The following is a 6,199-nucleotide window of genomic DNA, read 5'->3' as shown; positions in this document are numbered from 1 at the left end:
CTCAGGATTATGTGTCATAGATTTGTTATGTTTCGCACATGACTTAATTATGAGTTATGAGACATGCGCCTGACAAGTATACCTTGCCAGTGTGCCTTGCAGGTATGCCTATCACATATGATTTATGTTTTGCACATGACCTCGTTATGAGGTCATAGGTTTCACGCATATGACTCATTCGAGTCATATGACTTGTTTATTATGTTATGATTAGTTTATAAGTTTTTGAACTTGACCTTGCTATGTGGTCATGAGTTTTGAGCATGTGACCACTTTGGTCATATGATTAGGTTGTTATGATTTGGTTTCACACATGTGACCACTTTGGATCACATGACTATAGGTGGGAGGAACACTATATAAGGAGGACGATATGGCTGTGGAGGATAGGTTCTTCATGCATTGTTCTAAGTACTTTTCCTCCTTCTTTCACCCCGTGTTGGACATGAAGATTCAGTCTCAATCAAATTAGAGCCCTTGATTTCTATTTCACGATAGGCTTCAAGTCTTTAACTTCGAACACCTTTCAAGGACTTTGTTGTTATCCATTCTTTGACGTTTGCTGCAAGTCCTTTCGTCCTTTTACTTATCTTGTTGGTTGTTTACTACAGTCGCCTCCTCATGGTCGCAATGGCTAAGTGAGCCTCCACCCCCTCCACCACCTGCACTGTACGTTCGTCGCTAGTTATGTCTCGTGACGTTGAGAAGAACTTCAGCATCACATCTCCGTCCTTTCTCAGCGATTTCATCATGCTGAGAAAGAGATATCTGCCTTGTCGGCTGCCCTCGAGAATGAACGTGCTATCAATCGCGGTTATCTCGCGATCTTGGTGGCTGAAGCTCCTACGGTTATCTCCTCTTCACCTGTCTCCTTGGTCGCTTCGGTTACTACGGTAGTTATGGTTGTGGGAGGTGGGCTAGACCCAGAGAGTTCTCAGGATCTAGTGGAGGAGCTCCCTTCGGGGAATATTGCGCTGCTGATTAGCCCGGCCCCTCCTGTAGCTGCAGTTATAGGTGGTGGTGTGGGTGGAGTAGTTCCCGATTCATCGAGGTCGGTTGAGGCGCTTGCTCCTAGTATTGGTGGGGTGGATCCTGGTGTGGTGATACCAGCTGCGGTGGTATCACCCCCTTCGTGGGGGCAGGTGCCTGAGTCCTCTATGGCTGAGCCCATGGTTGGTCAGGGTAACGCCTCTGGTGGTGTCCCCCCTGTAGTGGTGGGTGGTGATGAGGGTGGCCCATTCACTCCTGTTACTCGACCTGCACCTGGGGGTAGGAAGAGGAAGAAAAACAAGAAGCGGTGGGTCAAACAAGACCAGACCTCACCTGTGCCTCTTGTCCCCGACTCGGAAGGATCATTACTTTCACCTGTTCACTACCGCAAACCTGCTACTACAGAGTCTTCAGTATGTTCGCCGCCTGTGGAGGGAGCTGAGGAGTTAGAGGAGGAGTTGAATACCTGGCATGTTCTGTCAAGTTCTAACGGCTTGTGGACTATCTCATTCTGGCTACGTCCGTCAAGGCTTTTGGACTGCATTGCTGGTGTAGTGCCCCCCTGATTCTCTATGATAGTTTGTATCCCTTCGGCTATGGAGTCTTTGCCCTATATGTCGGCATTCCCTCAGGTCTATGCGCTTGGGTGTTGTGTGTTTCTTTTGTTTGGGAATGGGAATGGGTGCTGGGGTGGTCAGCGGGGTGTCCCAGGATCATTGTGTGGGGGCGCTTGGATGCATTTCTATTGTGGAGGAGGTTTTGCGGGGTCACATTCGGGTGGTGGTAGTGGAACTTTTGTATTTTGTACAAGTAACCTGGCTGGCAGGTAGGCTGGGCTGAGGAGGACCTTTCTTTACCCATGATGGCTTTGTATTTAGTGTTTGTGTTAGGACATGACACGGGCATGTTTGAGGTACAGGGTTAGAGGTTTAGTTAGTTCGTAGTTAGTGGTATCCAGGATGCGACAACCAGGAGGCCCGGTCCTGAGGCTCGTCGTATGTCAGTGTTGACAGTAGGAGTTTAAATAAAATTAGTTTTAATTCTAAGTACCTTTCCTACGTATTACTCTAACAAATATAAAATCCCTTTACGATCTTTATCTTTATTGCAACGTTTAAAGTTATGCCAAGAAAAGATCTTCACAAAGAAGATTGAGAGAAAGCTTACGATAGGCATTCCTAATAGAAGAGACAAGGTCTTGGACTATCGGTAATGTAGGCAGAGGCCTAGTTCTATTGTAAGACTGAGGAAAGAAACAGAAGAAGGAGAGAAGTATCGTTCCCCTTCGCCAAGAACTAACTATCTGAGGAGAGATTGTTAAATGACAAAGCATCACCCAGAGTGATGCTAAACAATACAAGACGGCTACCTTTAACCCAAACAGAGAAGGAGATATCGACATCGACGTTTAAAACTGTAACTTATTCACAAGGTGCTAATCACGTTATCGGTAAAAGATACGATAGTTGGCAGGTGGCCTGCTCTTGCGGAGAGGAGGTGAGAGCTGAGAACTAAAGGAGGCTTCGAGGGTGTACTGAGGAACAAAGAAGTAACTGTTCAACCAAGTATATTGAAATACTGTCTGTTGAAGTCTGCCTTTTCTACCGTTGAAACAGGCGGTCTTTAAATACACAAATCTGTTCATGTCTAGCATGAATGAAACTAATCAAAGGTATCAATTGATACACTTTGGTAAAACTCCTTAAGTATCAAAGCGATACTTAAAACAGAACATAAAACAAAACCAAGTATCAAACGATACTTAAAACAAACCAAGTATCAAAGCGATACTTAAAACAAAACATAAAACAAAACCAACAACCAAGTACCCGTACCGGTTACATTCCCCAAAACAAAACAACTGTTTAAACAAAACCTAATAATCATCAAAAGCGGAGTCTGAGAAACTAAGAGCTTCAATTTCCGCTAAAAACTCTTCATCATAGGTGTCACACCAGGGGCAAGTAGAAATCCTAAGAAAATATTTAGACTCAAAGAAAGGTAAATCACAGCAGTCACGAATACCAGATTTGCGCTGTACATCAACCCAAGCGTGATCGCAATCAGGACAGTAGTCTATCCAGAGGATTTCGAAGTAGTCTTCAAGTTGGATAACATCGCTGTTCAACAACAGTCCAACAATCTATTGTCGCAGCCTCACATTGAGTTCCACATAGTTTGACATCGTTATGGTATTCGGATGGTGATTGGTGACTAGATAAGGTTGTCGAGAGCCTGTTCCATAGCTTGATTTTCATCATCGCTACTTTCGAATTCCGATTCAAAGTATGGTGCCCAAAATCCATCTCTAGCTTCGAGTTCTGCATGCGATTGCTTAGTTTCTGGTATCATGTGTGTCCAGCACATGGTGATATAATTGATTGTTGGGGGAAGGGATTCGTTTGGCATGTTGTCTTTCCACCATTCGTTCACCATATCCATAGCGTGCTCGAGTCCTTCTAGTGGTTCCTAGCTGTTTTCACTCGTTGGATATCCTTTCCATTTGACTAGAAATTGATCATTTCCATGCCAAAGGCGGTGGTCTTGGATTTCTTCAACTTCCCATTCATCTTTCTTCTCAATGATGATAGGTGCGGGTCAAGAGTGGGTTCTTCCAGGGAACTTGGAGTTGTCATTTGGGTGGAATAGTTTGATAGCAGAAGCATGGAATACTGCAGTATTGTGACGGTACAAGCGTCCATCTATCTGGACAGTGTAGTTCTCTGTATGCTCGTCAAAGGATATGACTTTGAAGGGTCCTCACCATCGGGGTTGTAGTTTTTTGCTGCGTCCAACATTGGTTATGAATATGTTTCCATAAACCAGGAGCATATCACCTGGTAGAATAGGGACATGTTTGCATCATCGCTTCTGAGCAGTAGTGGTGCTTCGGAATTGGGCAGCTTTAACAGCCTGGAAGGCATCATTCCGAATTGCTGGGTGGCTGTTTAGATGATCGTCGGAGGTAGGGACTGAGGAGTTCTTAAATAGTGCTGTAGGTAGGAGGGGTTATTGGCGGCCAAAGACTGCCTTGTATGGAGACATTCCCCAGGTGTCTGAAAATCCGGCATTGATATATGCGGCCAGTTCAACAAGACCTGGTTCCCAGTTGGTTTGTCTTTCATTGATCATGTTCCTTATTCTGGTCTTAACCTCGCCGATTTTTCGTTCTGCTGGGCCATTAGTCTCATGATGTCCAGGGGCAGCCATAACGTGGTTGATTCCGAGGGACGTCAAAGTTTACTTCCAGAATCTGGCGGTGAAACAGGGATCATCATCACTGGTAATAGACAAGGAGTACCCATGGGGTGTGAATAGGTATCGTCGGAGGTTGTTCCAGGTGTCTTTGGAGGAATCGGTAACCCGCATTGGTATGAGCTATGTATATCCAGAAAATCGATCCACCGCTACCAGGATTGTGTCATATCCAGCGGATTTGTTGAATGGTCCTGCGAAATCGATGGCATAGGATTCGAAAATTTCACATGGTAGTTGGAGGGTCTGCGCTTTCCCTTCAGGTACTTGTGTTCGCTCCTTATTTGCCTGGCATAGTTCACATTGTTTGACGAAGTCGCGGAAGTCCTTTCGCATTTCAGGCCAGTAAACATATTCTGAGGCATATTGGAGGTTGCGGTCCGCACTATGGTGTCCTTTGTTGTGGATTTCAGTGATAACATATTCCCTAATAGTCATTCCATTGAACATATGGCCTTTCGGGATGTATAGGCAATATTCACAATAACGGGTGCTGGTATAGACCATTCCGTTAGATATGTTGTAGGGTGCAAGATCTCCATGCCTGGAGCTATTCATAGCTTTGAAGTAAATCGGATCATGGCGATATCCAGCTATCATTTGGCTTCGAAACGATGATGTTAATTCTTCTGTGGTTGATCTCACATCTCGTTCATCCTCAATGAGAGATCCTCTTGTTGGTTCGATCGGAGCTTCCTCTTCCTCAAAGGTTTCATGAAGTTGTTGACGATGCTCGGGAATAGTAGGGGGTATGACCGAGACAATGGTTTCACTGTTGTAAACTCGTAAGGGTCCACCATATAGTGGTTGTAAATCGGTTATGGGAGGAGAGGATGGCGGGGCTGACTGTGGGGGGTGTAAATAGGATATCGCATCCACATAGGCTGCTGCTTATTCGAGTTCTTCAAGACCTTGGTATCGTGTCAGAATAGGATTAAGGGTATGAGGAGGTTGGGTTGATTTATCTTCATCGATCATCTCTTCTGCTCCTTCTGCGGTGTCGAAGCTGGTGTCTTTGGAATATTCAGCTGGCATATAGTACGGTCGCTGGTATCTGTTGCCAAACGTAATCTCGGTTTGGTGAAAAGGGCAGGTGTCGTGATAACAGTGGGACCAGTGGAGTCTTCTTTGTTCAAGTTCATGAGGAGGTGTACTGCGGAGCGTGCAATTGTCTTTCCATTCTTCATCAATGTCCTTTCCTCGTTCCATTCCGGCAGCATTGTACATGGTGTAAGAGAAAGGATTGGAGGGAGTGGCAGAGCTGGCGGTAGCAATCGATGGTTCTTGCTCATAGGAGGTGTCGTCAGGGCTGTCTTCGCTTTGTTTTGTGTGGTCATAAACGAGAGGAGGATCTGTGAGGTCTTGATTCTCATATAGGTGGGAGAGAGCATCAGCTAAATAGTTCGTTCTTCCAGGGGTATAGATGAATTTTGCATCGTATTTGCTGATTTCCCCTATCCATCTTGTTCTTCTCCTTCCAGGTATTCTTTCTGTTTTAAGATTAGTGAGAGGTTGGTGGTCGGTAACAATAGTGAAGGTATTGCCCATCAGGATGAGGTTGAAAGTGGCAAGAGCATCAATCACAGCAAGGGCTTCCTTGTCTGTTGTTCCATAGTTCATCTGCGAGTTAGTGAACTTCCTACTGTGTAATGCTGCCGGTCTCGCCGTTTCATGGGAGGCCACTTTTCCAACACATGCTCCAACTCCAACATCTGATGTATCAGTAATCAGCCATATCAGTTCTGGTTTACTATAGTCAATAGGTTGAATAACGTTGGCGTTCTTAATCAACTCCTTGATGTTAGTAAAGGCTTGGTCATGAGTGTGGGTCCAGACAAATTCTGCATTGCCGGTAAGGTCTATGAGCGGCGCTGTTACAGTGGCGTGGTGTGGTAGGAACTGGGAAATATAGTTGACTAGTCCTAGGAATCGCATGAGTTCTTTTTGATTCTGG

Source organism: Tuber melanosporum (assembly GCF_000151645.1).
Source record: "Tuber melanosporum whole genome shotgun sequence assembly, scaffold_54, strain Mel28".
NCBI lineage: Eukaryota > Fungi > Ascomycota > Pezizomycetes > Pezizales > Tuberaceae > Tuber > Tuber melanosporum.
This window is presented reverse-complemented; position numbering follows the sequence as displayed.